Raw genomic sequence first — 14,687 nt, forward strand, 5'->3', positions numbered from 1 at the left:
GTAAAAATAGATTCATAATAAAATAGGATTCTTTATTTTAGACTTATTCCTTCTTTATTAAAATTCTATTATGCTCCACAAATTGGTCAAAAATCATCCATAACCTTTTGAGGCTCCCTTGTAACTACCACTTCCAAGCTATTACACAACGCATGATCTATTACATGTCTTGCAATTTCATAAATGCTCTTACACATATTAAATGATAGCTCTTTTACAACAAATTATAATATATATTACATATAGAAAAGAATTCCACATCTAATGAGATTTTCAATTTTTTATGGGGTACATTAAAATAAAAATCAAATAACTAATTTTAGGAACTTTAAGGCCTATAATGCCTAGTCCTAGGCTTAAATACTATTTATGATAAAGAATGCCAACCTAGCATATTTTAATTAAGTGGTGTGCAAAGAATTTTAAGACTATAATCATTAAGAATTGAGAGTTAACTTTAGTGCATTAATGATAAAATTAAATATATAAATTATTCAACTTGTGACATATAATATGTTAGTGATCAATACATTTTTAAAAATAAATATTCATTGAAATAATTTATTGTTATTTTCTCTTAAAAATTCAACACACAAACACAATTTGTCTACTAGAAAATAAATATTAAATGCATTAAAATTTATCTAACATTCCAGATGAACATTAAATACTATTTGGCAGGTAAAGAGCACCAACATGAATTCCTTTATATGGAGAGATAGAGGGAATTTTGGTCCATGTTTATAGCCATTTGAGAGATAATAGTTGAGTTAAACCTTGAGAGAAAAATAAAGATGTCTTGATCTTGAGAATCAATATTCAACTTGGGTACATTCATAGTCCATTGAATTTGTTGTGGGAGAGTTATACTTATCATAATTTTATTTTTATGGTAGTAAAGATAAATATATTAATTGATAGTGAAGAAAAGATTAAAAAAAGGGAATTTAAAATTAAAGATAAAAATCAATAAATATTAAAACATAAAAATTTTAAGGAGGATTTATAATATTCTCATATCTTCAAGGAAAAATATAATTACCTAAAAAAACAATCAATCCCAAAGAAGAACAAGCAAGAAGGACCAAGCCAAAACATTATGAATAGGCTAAAGAAATTGTAAAAATATATCAATAGAAAAAAAAACCAAAAAAACCTATTCCATTTCATTTAAGTCATGACTAATATTAAAAGCTCATTCAAAAAAGCAATCCACCACAACATTCCATGTTTAGGAATATGATTAAAAATAATGAAATAAAATTTTGGAGTAAGATGGAGAATCCGCTAAATAGAGGTAAAAGCATCAGAAAATATTCATTAAGATTTTCTCTATTTAAAAGAGAGACCAAGATCATTGAATCCATCTTAGAGATAACCTTTTTGCAATCTAATTCACATGATTTCTCAAGAAACACAAGGATAAATCATACCTCCATCTACTTAATATTGTCAAAACATGAATATTGAAGAAACATAATGGTAAATGTTCAATATATCATTTGATGATATAAGGAAGAATTTAGACAAGGTTCTAATAACTGCATTAACCATCCATAACCACAATGTAATATATGCCAACATCCCCCCCGCCCCCCCCCCCCCCTTTTACATTGATCCTAAAACTTGCCCTAGGGACACCCCCCTTAATGCTTACACAACAAAACTTGCTGATTACATTATATAAATACATATTTATAGAAGATCTTCTCTTGAAGAAGCAAATCCTTAACCAAGTGGGGCTCCATCAAGTTGTCTCTTGAGCTTCAGAAAGGTGTAGCTTCGAGTTGTGTTCTTAAGCTCTCAGTTCCGAATTCTTGAATTATTCAACAATGATCCCTAAGAGATATGATGAAAATTCTTCCATCCTCCAATGTCGCTAGCCTCCAAAGCCCTATTACACTTTATTCAATTGATGTCTTAAATAAGGCTTTTGAAGCCTAATCAGATGCTGTATATATCATTGAATGTCCAATCATAACGGATTGAAAATCCATTCAAACACTCAAATATTTTTTTAAGTGTAAGATGTATGACCCATTAACATAAATACTATTTGACATATAAATAGACATGATTAAAAACATATTAATACCAACTTAAACCAATAATAAACTCATATATCTAAAAAATAGAACATATCCTTACATTTCTAATCACTCCAAAAGCAGAAACAAAACTCCTTATATCACCAATGACTCCCCAACTTTTTATTATTCCACTCCTAGATTGAGTTCCGGGTGAAGCAGATCTATATACGGTTGATCGAGATGATGTACTTTAGCTCATCGACTTTGCCATTGAGCCATAAGCAGACGGAGCGAAAGACGCAGGTAGGAGCATTGGAAAAACCAATTTGCCTATATTATTAACTTGATGACTCAGTAGAGGAAGCAAGAGCAGTAGTTTAATCCGACCCCGAAGCAATTGACCCGGTTCGTTTAGCTCCAAATCGAGTAGTTTTGAATCGAGATCCTGAAGCACCCGTAGCAAAGGAAGCATCCTCACCGGTTGGAGCTGATCCAGCAGCGGATCCTCCAGCGCCAGATAAAGATCTAGATATACCATGACAATTTCTCGAGATCCATCTCACAAATGATGATTACAGTACATTCCAAAACAAACTTCAGCATACTATTCTTGCCATTGACTATGTTGCACTTTGCTTCACACATAAAGTCATAAGTGCAATGCATATTAACTGACTGGTGGCACGAACTGATGTCTTTTCCTTCACACGTTGCCATGACAATCTCTTTTGCAGATTTTATTTAGACACACAAACATATGAATAAAAACTTGATATATGTACACAGTGTCACGCCTGTCCAATACAAAATGGACACCTTTTTTGTCTTGTCATAAATTAAGAGAAACCTTGAACTCTAAATTCCCTTTTAGCACTTTATAATCCCACTTCAAATATATCTTATATCTCAACCAAAAAAAAAGTACTTCACTAAATAACCAAAATACCCAAGACCTATGGATAGAATCTTTCTCAACTCAAAGTTTCCTCATACATACCCTCATTTGCCTGATCGATGAGCTGCTACTGCTCATCTTTCTGAATGCAGATGTTAGTATTATATGCCACAGATATCTCACTCAACACCACAAGTTCGATAACAAGAATATGTCATCAATTCTTCAGCAAGCAGATACTCTGGTGTTCAATACCTACCAACCAACATTATTTCTTTGCAGAGAATGAAGAAAACGTGTTTTGCATGTATCTGCAAATCCCACGCCTCTACACAGAAACTACACCAACTTCACGCTCACTTCACGCCATGTCTTGCCTCCAGATTTGCGCTCTGATACTAAGCTTACCTTAAATATATGTTCTAGATTTGATAGTGAGTTTGATTAGATTTATAATATGCCTTATGCTATTGCTATATTTTATAGTTTGATGTATGCAATGGTCTGTAATAATTAATGTTATCCAAGTAGTTCTATTTTTGAGTCTGTTTATGTCTAATCTTGGTAGAGATAACTAGAACTTAACTAAGAGACTATTTTGAGTGTTTGTGTGAAATTTCTATTTATTATTTTTGTTATCATAATGCTAATGGTATATACAAGTCATTAGACATAAAAGAAATTCACATCATATATTTTTGTTATCATGACACCAATGATAAAAATTCTAATTATTATTTGTATTTAATCAATTATTACATGTATTAAACAATTCCATGCCAAGTGAAACGCCTACTTTTATGAGGGTTTATTAAAATACAAAGTAAATAATAAATACAAATATGAAGAATTGGAAGTTGTTTTAACCCCTAATCCTAACATTAAACACTATTTGAGACAAAGAAGCCCAGCCTAACTCCTAAAGAATATGGAAGGAATTATAGAACATTAAACATTGAAAATTAGCTTGAGTGTATTTAAAATAAGACCAAATTATCATGAATGATAGAACATGACAACTTTTATCTCACTTCTAACAAAATTCTACATTTAAATTACTCAATCTGAAATTCACATCACACCAAATCATTCACTATTATCCATGCACCTAACTTTCAACTCTAACAAATAAAATTTCTAATATTAGGCTAACAAAAACCCAACTTGAATTCCTTTATTGTAGAGGCAGAGGGAATTTTCGTCGGGGTTTCCAAACATTTGAGAGGCAAGTGTCGACTTGAGTACGAGAGTCAAAAGTCAACTTGACTTTAGTTTGAGAGTCACGAGTCAACTTTGGCGCATTCATTTTACATTCAACTTGAAGTGACCATACTGCATTTATTTATATTATTTTTTACTGTGTCGTCGGCGCATTTCTTAATGGCTTGGAACGATTTCACACTTGAATTGCGTTGGTATTCAGACTTAATCATACCCTCAGTTGGGTTAAGTTTTGTTCTTTAGCGGTTACACGTTTTTAATATGGAATCTGTGACTTCTGCTGTTGGTGGGATTTAACATGCAGAGTCTTCAGAATGCAGAATGGAATCTTAGAGGAAAATTGTATATAATAAGGTGTAGAAGAAGAAGCAGAAATCACAGATAGGAGTGGGTGAAGATGAGGCGAATAATAGTGAGCAGCAACACATGGAGTCTGTTCACTACCACCCATGTAAGGGCTTGGAGTAATGCTACTGATCTTCACAACAGATTTGCACATACATTTTCAAAGGGAGAAAATGATAAAGTTACTCAGATCTCAGAATCGGGTATTTTATTGGCATATAGATATAATGCATTATCTCATTTTGTAATGTTGTTTATTTGGTTTTCTAAGGCCACTCATTTGATTTTCTCTGGAACCTCCCAGAAGATGTGAAGCAGGTGGAGAAAGCTAAAATTGAGTTTCAGAAGAGATCAAATGGAGATAGCCAAGTCTTTGCAACTGTAAGTATTGATATTATTTTGTTGCAGTTTTTGTATTGTCGAATCTTTTGTTAATAATTATTGGAGCAGATAGTTTAAATTACACATATTAAGCTTTGACTTTGAGATTTAAAAGTGTTAAAACACTCAGAATTGACCTGACATTCTCTCTATTGAAACAAATGATTTAAATTATTATTTTTCAATTTTAAAATACAATGAGTATTCATATTTCTTCAATATAGCTAAGGTGAATATTTACTAGGTTTTAGATTTGCACTTTCAAAAGTTTTCTAGCTAAGGCGAATATTTACTAGGTTTTAGATTTGCACTTTTAAAAGTTTTCTATTTGAGAAAAGCAAATCGTCTGATTATTATCAGGATCAACATACAAACTTTCAAGTTGAAACTATCTGTCAATACAATTGGCTGTTAGTTATCCACATCATAATGTTGTATAATTTTGTGTGGTGAAATGGACATTATTCTAAAATTTGGGTGGGTGTTTGTGGTTCAGGCTGCAGTTAAGAAGCCGAAAGCTCCAGTTAGTCCAGGCCCAAATAAAGGACGTGGTTCACAGCATAATTAGTGACCACATTTTGGTATACAAGAGGAGCATAAAGCAAACATGAGATGTTTGAATATTTTATGCATATGGTAGGCTAGTGAAAACTCTGTGTTTTGATTTTGATTTGCCCTGGTGTTGCCACTTGGCTAATGGAAAAAGAAAATTGTGAACTTGTATTTTTGGTTTACTACTGGTAATAAATTATAAGGTTCAGTTGACTCGGTCTATCATGCTACAAAGCGGATTTTTTTTTTTTTTTTGGTCACTCAAAAAGATTTTAAATTGAATATTATCCAATTTAATAACAAATTTCTTTTTAAAATAACTTATTTATATTAAAAATGTTTAAAATTTATTATTTTTATTAATAAAAATCAATCATATATGATATTAATATTTTCATTGTGAAATGATATCTGAAATTATTCATTAAAGATGGAGGCTTAATGTTTAACAACTCCTATATGTTGGAAAGATAGATAAATCTTTTTACTCTTATCAATGGATTTATTTTTTATATCTTTTAAAATTAGTCAAAGTATTTCAATATTTTATTGGATGGTCAATAGACATTATACAAATAATGGATATACCAAGCACTTCACATTTATAATTTTTGTGATAAAGTTTATTTCATATATTGCTTAAATGTTCTAGGATTACTTTATATGTGTTTATTAGCCATCAAATAGTGCCTTCAAATGCTTTTAATATTTTATAATATTCTCATTGGTTTAATATATTTTGATGAGTATATTGAAATGAATTGACATTTAATATGTTTAGATTAAGTTAATCAAGAGAGAGCCCAAACCCTTACATAATAACCAACAAGATGGAAAAGAAGAATCTCATAACATATGAGACTACCAAAGAACTAAAGAGAAAGAAGAGATAATCTTTTGACCATAGCTTTGAACTACTAGAAAACTGAGGACTCAAGCTCATGTGAAAGACTAGTCTTACTCAACAAGAGAAAGAGGGAGAGAAGAGGATACAAGACTTTTTCTCTGTCTACGAACCATAATTATTGTTATATAGTTGTAAGTTTCTTAATTTAAAAAATATAAAATATAATTACCTATTTAATATTTTTATTATTAGAAAAATAATTCATTGATTTTATACTTGATTAATTATAAAATTGATAATTAGATAAAATTATATTGATACAAACCTAGTTGATTATTATAATTTATTTGATGAAATATTTTATTTCATGAGTCAGGCCTTATTATTATGATCTACTTATATATTTGACTCGCAATTTTTTTAATTTAAGTTTTTTATCTATTTTAGAAATTTTCCTTATTCCAATAAACTATTATAATTTTTAATTATTATAAAAGAAATATATTATTTTAATAATTTTAGTTAACATGTAAATATATTAAAAAAATATTTATTGTTATTATAGATGAAGATATATCAATAATTAAAAATATATAAAATTCTATAAAAACTATAACTCACATCAACAACCATCATGCATATCTTAAACACATCATTTGAGGCTCATCACATATATCCATATTATCTGAGGCTCATCACATATATCTATATTATCTTATATAGTAATATAATCGTATCTATCATAAAACCTTCACATCATATATCATCACATGCATGCATCATTACAAATCCATGATGCTCATACATAAAGTGCACAATGCATAAATTAAACAAAAGACATAAATTATAAAATCACATCATCATATTTTAAATAATACATCCATATCATATATATGCCCATAAATTTATGACTATCTCATATATATAAATGTTAAAAATTATATCATGGTATAATGTATCAACAATCCAAGAGTACAAGGATGCTCCATGGAGCTAGGAGTTGTATATATAAAGAAATGATAGAATGGATCTCTTGTATATAGGCTAACTAACGCAATACTACATGTTCCCAAAATTCTTGATCCATCTATGTCAACAATGGTCTTAGTCTCATAGTTAATTGTCATGTCTATTGTGACTAGGGAGGCAATAATCACTGCTGCACCCATAAAAAACACTTGATTATATCTTTTCTAAGATAAATTATAGCTTGTCTTACCCAATCTATATAAGTAATAATCCATGCAAGTACGAATAAGGGAAAGAACTACTCCACACAATTTTCAATTATCTAGCACATGCACTAATCTATGCAAGAGCTACTTTGTAAACTGGTGCAGGGGCACTCAAAGGTGTGCTAGAATCTTTTCAACATGTGTTTGAATGCAATATAATGTGTTGCCTTGAAGGTTTCTTGTGTAAGCCCTAAATGGATGTGGTAGGTCCAATGCTACCAATGCTATGTAATAAGCCTACGGCTCCAAGGTGTGTATACTTGGACAAAAGCCTTGTATGGGAATTTTATTTATGTTTTTGGTGTCTAGGGGTCGTAGAGGTGTTGTGTGTCCACTTTCTAACATTTTGTGTGAAGGCAAGTTTGTGATGTAATAATTTGTCCAAAGTTGCCATGTTGTCATAGGCAATTTTGCAAAATTTTGAGTTGTCATTACCCAACGGCTAGTTGGTTGCACTTGTATATTGGGAGGTGGTTAGAAGGATTCCTTGCCCTTATTTAAGCCTTATAAACAATTCCCAAAGGTTAAATTGAGACTTTGAATGAAATTTACGCTTCCTACAATTCTACAACTGTCATTTTTACTGCATTTTCTTGTGTTCTTGGCTTTGGTACAGATTTGTATGGAGATATGGAAGGGATAATGTCTTGAATAGGTTTTAATAGTGAATCACCTTTCATTTGATGTATATTTGAGGACTTGAAACTCTGTGGTTGCAAAGTTATTGAATTTTTTTTCTCGCTGCCTGGGGAAAACCCAAAAATCAGGGTTTGGATGCAAAAGGTACCATCATTCAACATTCCTCCATGGAAATGGTCTAAAACCCTGGGTAATGTTCATTCACCATGTATAATAAATGTTTTTATTAGTTGTGGAAGCAGGAGATTTCACCTTGCACTTTTGGAGTGATGCCCTAGACTTGACATTACCCATGTGGCAAGTCTTAGCAATGAAGCATTGAATGAATCCTTGTTACATTGGACCAAAAAGTGGTCAAAACTTACATGAAGGGGACCCTTTGACATGTGCAGACATTTTCCTAAATCCCAATCTTCATTCCCATTTGACTGGTGAAGGCTTTGAGACCTAAAACCTCTATACCTTCTAGCTAGGCCAAAATAGGCACAATAGGGTTTGAACACTTACACTCAAAACGTAGATGCAAAAGTTTGAAATCCTTTAGAGGATTCAAATGGGTTCCTAAATATCAAAAAATTTAAAGGGGTTGTTCGGAGAGATTGGTAGATAAAGAGGAAAAATCCCAAATAGAGGCCTAATTGCTTGTAGCCCTATTTCCTAGGCCACTAAGAACAAAAGGCACAAAGAGATTGGAAGAGAAGACCCAAGAGATCTAAGTAAATGAAAATAACATTTAAAACATGTTCAAACACCTACACATGAAATATTCCACCATTTAATCAAAAGGTCATGTTGGTAAGGGGCTTGGGGTTGTGAGGTGTCTTGGTTTAGGGGTTGAGTACATAGGAGTAAGAGTCTCCTTGTGATACCAAGTTGTCCTGAGTGGATTTATCCTTGGGAAGGATAAAGGACAAGCTTAATAAAATTTGGAAGGTTTGAGGTATTGGACCATTGCATGGTGCCAAGTGCTAACCCATAGAAGAAGCCAAGGAAATTGCTCAATAACTCCAAAACCTCTGCATCATAAACACAAGCACTAAAAATCACATGTGACCCTTCTTTCATGCAAACACTTTAATGTTCATAAGTATTAATTTTTTCATAGAAGTGCTAATAATTTTGCACAATTGCTAATCCCACTTGCACAAGTGCCAATTTATGAATCAATCCCTCTATTTTGACCATTTTCTAGGTCCATATTTATTAGACCCTAAATTATCTACCAAGGCTCTTACTAATGTTGGTTGTACATGCTACCTCACTTGCATATAAGCCAACTCATGCAATAATACATGTTAACAAAATTCTTGATCCATCTATGTCAATAGTGGTATTAGTTTTATAGCTAATTGCCATGTCTCTTGTGCCTAGGGAGGTAATAATCACTCCTACATTTATCCAAAGCATGTCATTATATCTTTTCTAAGACATATTCTAGCCTATCTTAGCCAATCTATGTAAGTACTAATCCATGCAAGTAATAATATGGGCAAACACTAATCCACACAATTGTCACTTTTATAGCACATGCACTAAACTATGAAAGGGATACCTTTCCAGTTGACAGGAGCACTAAAAATTACATATAACCCTTCTTTCATGAAACACTATAATGCTCATAAGTATTAATTTTTCTATACAAGTGCTAATCATTTTTCACAAGTGTTAATCCCACTCACACAAATTTCAATTTATTAATCAATCCCTCTATTTAACCACCTTTTAGGTCCATATTTATTACACCCTAAATTAACTACCAATTCACTTACCTATGTTGGTTGTCTATACTACCTCATTTGCTACCCTTAATGGTTGTCACTTGGGATATTATCCATCTTGTATTAACTCCTTTGCATACTCTGAGTTGTGATCTCCTAAAGGGTTGACATGCAAATGAACTATTCACACCCCTGTAGGCCTACTTATAGACTTTCCAGGCCCCAAATCAAGAACCTAAGCCCTATTTTTTCGCCAATTTTATTTTTTCTTTAACCATTTCTTCATCATTTACTCATTTTTCTCCATATTTCTTACATTTATCATCATTTTTATTTCAAGAGCTCACTTAAATGAATTTATGGGCGATCTTTAGAAGATGCATCATCTCGCCACATTTTCTTCACCATTTTTTTCTAATTGACTAGTGTATAATATTATTTTCTTTGATGTTGCACCATTTATTTTATCTACAATTTCATATCAAAGAGGGATAAAACATAGATAATCCAAAGTTCATCATTTATTTTTTATTAATTAACTAATTAAATAAATAATTATCTATTTAATTATTTCATAATTAACCCCTTTTTTCACATTATCCTAACTACTTAAATGACACATTAGTTATTTAATTATTCTCAATATTATCTTCTAATATTAATTAAATAAATTAAATTGATTAAACATATATCATTACTGATAAAATTTCAAAAAAAAAAGTTCAAATCATGAAAGAAAAATAAGTTCTCAAAAACAGAAAACATATTCATCTAATATTCCTTACATTTAATACATGAAATATGACGTTGTTTCAATAAGTTTAGCAAAGCATTAGATTCTTAGAAAGTCAAATATCAGCTGTACTAGACCAATATTACCCAAGCAGTTAGATTTTTGAGTCGATTTATGTCTAAGTTTGGTAGAGATAACTAGAATTTAACTAAGAGGTTATTTTCAATGTTTGTGTGGAACTTCTATTTATTATTTTTGTTATCATCATGCTAATGATGTATACAAGTCATTAGACATAAAAAAATTCACACCATATATTTTTGTTATCATCTCACCAATGATGAAAATTCTAATTATTATTTGTATCTAGATATTTGTGTGTAGTTTTCAATTATTACATGTATCAAACAATTCCCTATCAAGTGAAACTCCTATTTTTTACGAGGGTTCATTAAAAAACAAAGTAAATAATAAATACAAATATGAAGAATTGGAAATTTTTTTAATCCTTAATCCTAACGTTGAGCGTTATTTGAGACAAAGAAGCCCAACCTAACTCCTACTCGAAGAATGTGGAGGGAGTTCTAGGACTATAGACATTGAAAATTATCTTGAGTGTATTTTTAATCGGATCATATGATCATGAATGATGAAATCTTAATATTTTCAACTTTCATCTCATCTCTACACAAAATTCTACTTTTAAAATACTCTATCTAAAATTCACATCACAACTTACTATTCCATAAAATTTCTTAAATATACATATTCATTAAAATCATTCTATTATTTATGCACCTAACTTTCAACTCTCATAAATAAAATTTGTGTATTAATAGATAAATATTCAATACATATAAAATAATTGGACATGTTGAATGATCATTAAAGACTATTTAAGGCTAGAAAGAGACCCAACTTGAATTCATTTTATTTTGGTTGAGGTAGAGGGAATTTTCGTCAAGTTTCCAAACATTTGAGAGGCAAGTGTCGACTTGATTTTGAGAGTCAAAAGTCAACTTCACTTGAGTTTGAGAGTTACGAGTGAACTTTGGTGTATTTGTTTTCCAGTCAACTTGAAGTGACCACACAACATTTATTTATATTTTTTTGCCCCACCATTACACCCGATTCAGAGATAGTTTTCAAAGTCTCCAAGGCCATCTTGACACCCACAACATTTTCCTCTCTAACCATACGATCGACAATGCCATAGGCAATAAGAGCATATCCTTGAATTTAAACTATGGGATCAAATAGTCTCTCATACACTTTCCCATCATGGATGTGTCCGTTTGCCGAGAAATCCAGTGCTAGAATCTTGATCACTTTAATTTTCTCCTTCTCCTCCCCGTTTTGAAATAATCTTTCTACCTATTCCTCAGAAGTCTCATTAGCCACCTCCCACGATGCCCATATGCACTTGACCCTGATCACTTCTACCATTACTATGTTATGGGCTTATTCATAGTTACCCCTATACTTGTTTCCCCTGAATTTATAATGTGCCATAGTTTTCATGCCTTATCCACACATTTACCTAAAGATGTTGTAAATTGATCTCATTCTAATCCATATGCCACACAAATCTCAATTTGGATTTACTCAATCTGTCTCTGTATCTCTTTTATGATCTTCGTGCTGATTTTCAAGATTTTTCTTTTACTTGTCTTGTGTTTCATCATTCTAATCTTAGCCTTATTGGAAATTCAACCTAATCCTTCCATCATGCCTTACGCTTCTCTTTTTTCTAGGCATCCTATATTATGTTTTGCCCTAGTTAATTGTGCAAGTCTACATCCATATCTATGCTTATTTTTGTTAAATTTTGAGGTTCGTGGGTTTTTCTTTTTAGTCATCTCACCCCTTCCAAACTTTAGTTTTTGAATTGGAGGGAATTCTAGGACTTTAGACACTAAAAATTACCTTGAGTGTATTTCTAATAAGATCATATGATCATGAATGATGAAAACATAATATTTTCAACTTTCATCTCATCTCTACACAAAATTCTACTTTTAAATTACTCTATCTGAAATTCACATTTGTTCCATAAAATTTCTTAAATATACATAATCATCAAAACAATTCACTATTATTTATGTACCTAACTTTCAACTCTCACAAATAATTTTTTTATATTAATAGATGAATTTTTAATTATACATATAAAATAATTGGACATGTTGAATGATCATTAAAGACTATTTAAGGCTAGAAAAAGGCCCAACTTGAATTCCTGTTTTTGTAGAGGGTGAGGGAATTTTCGTCGGTGTTTCCAAACATTTGAGAGGCAAGTGTCGACTTGAATACGAGAGTCAAAAGTCAACTTGACTTGGGTTTGAGAGTCACGAGTCAAGTTGGGCGCATTACTTTTGCAGTATGGTATTCAAGTTGGGTTTGAATACCATACTGCATTTATTTATATTATTTTTACTGTGTCGTAGGCGCTTTTCTTAATGGCTTGGAACGATTTCACACTTGAATTGCGTTGGCATTCAGACTTAATCATACCCTCAGTTGGGTTATGTTTTGTTCTTTAGCGGTTACACGTTTTTAATATGGAATCTGTGACTTCTTTATCGTTTTCTGTTGCTGGTGGGATTTAACATGCAAAGTCTTCAGAATACAGAATGGAATCTTAGAAGAAAATTGTATATAATGAGGTGCAAAAGAAGAAGTAGCAGAAATCACAGATAGGAGTGGGTGAAGATGAGGCGAATAATAGTGAGCAGCAACACATTGACTCTGTTCACTACCAGCAAAATATTATAGAAACTAGAGTGCACATCCATATCCATAATGCATATCTTGCATACATCATTTGAGGCTATTCACATATATTTATATTATCATATATAATAATATAATCCCATCCATCATAAAACAATCACATCATCTATTATCACATACATACATCATTACAAATACATGATGCTTGTCCATAAAGTGCACATCACACAAATAATATCAAAGATAAATTATATTACGTCATAATATTTTTTATATTAAAATCGAGGGGAGAGAGAACAAAATATTACAATCAGACCAGGGAGGAGAGACCTCAGCCTGGCAGGTTCAGCTTGTCAGATCAAGCAGCTATAGGTACATAGCATAAAAAGACAAACACTAAGTAGGAAGTCCGGATACAAAGGGCATATAGCCAGTAACAAAAAGGGGCAGCAAAATATCAGAAGTTACTGAAAGATGGAGTTGTGATCCTCCATCCAAGTGGTCCAGCCAGTCTTGCATATAGGATAACTCATGCAATACCACATCTTCACAAAATATTGATCCATCTATTTCAATAGTGATCTTAGTTTCATAGCCAATTTTCATGTCTCTTGTTACTAGGGAGGTAGTAATCACTCCTACACCCATCCAAACCACTTCATTATATATTTTCTAAGACAAGTTCTAACCTATCTTACTCAATCTATGTAAGTATTAATCCATGCAAGTACTAATATGGGTGAGCACTAATCCACACAAGTGTTACTTTTCTAGCACATGCACTAAACTATGCAAGAGCTACTTTGCCAACACAACCACTAAAAATCATATGCGACCCTTCTTTCATACAAGCACTATAATGTTCATAAGTATTAATTTTCTCATAGAAGTGCTAATCACTTTGCACAAGTGCTAATCCGACTCGCACAAGAGTTAATTTATAAATCAATCCCTCCATACTACCTCACTTGCTACTCTTAATGGATGTGAATTGGATATTGATCATCTTCTTCTAACTCCTTAACATGTAATGAGTTGTCATCTCTGAAAGTCTTGGTGTACAAATGAGCTATTCAAACCCCTCTAGGCCTATTTATAAGCCTTCCAAGCCCCAATTCAAGAGCCTAACCCCTAATTTTTTCTATTTGCTCATTTTTCTCCACTTTTCTTCCATTGATCATCATTTTTTATCCTCTATATAATTTTCACCTTGGTTTTTTGATTTCAAGAGCTCACCTAAATGAATTCTTTCATGGATGATCTTTCAATGGGGCATCATCTAATCACAATTTCTTCACCAATTTTCTAATTGACTAGGGTATAATGTTTTTTCTCTTTGATGTTACACCACTTATTTT

This window comes from Cryptomeria japonica, chromosome 10 (genome assembly GCF_030272615.1).
Source record: "Cryptomeria japonica chromosome 10, Sugi_1.0, whole genome shotgun sequence".
Classification (NCBI taxonomy): domain Eukaryota; kingdom Viridiplantae; phylum Streptophyta; class Pinopsida; order Cupressales; family Cupressaceae; genus Cryptomeria; species Cryptomeria japonica.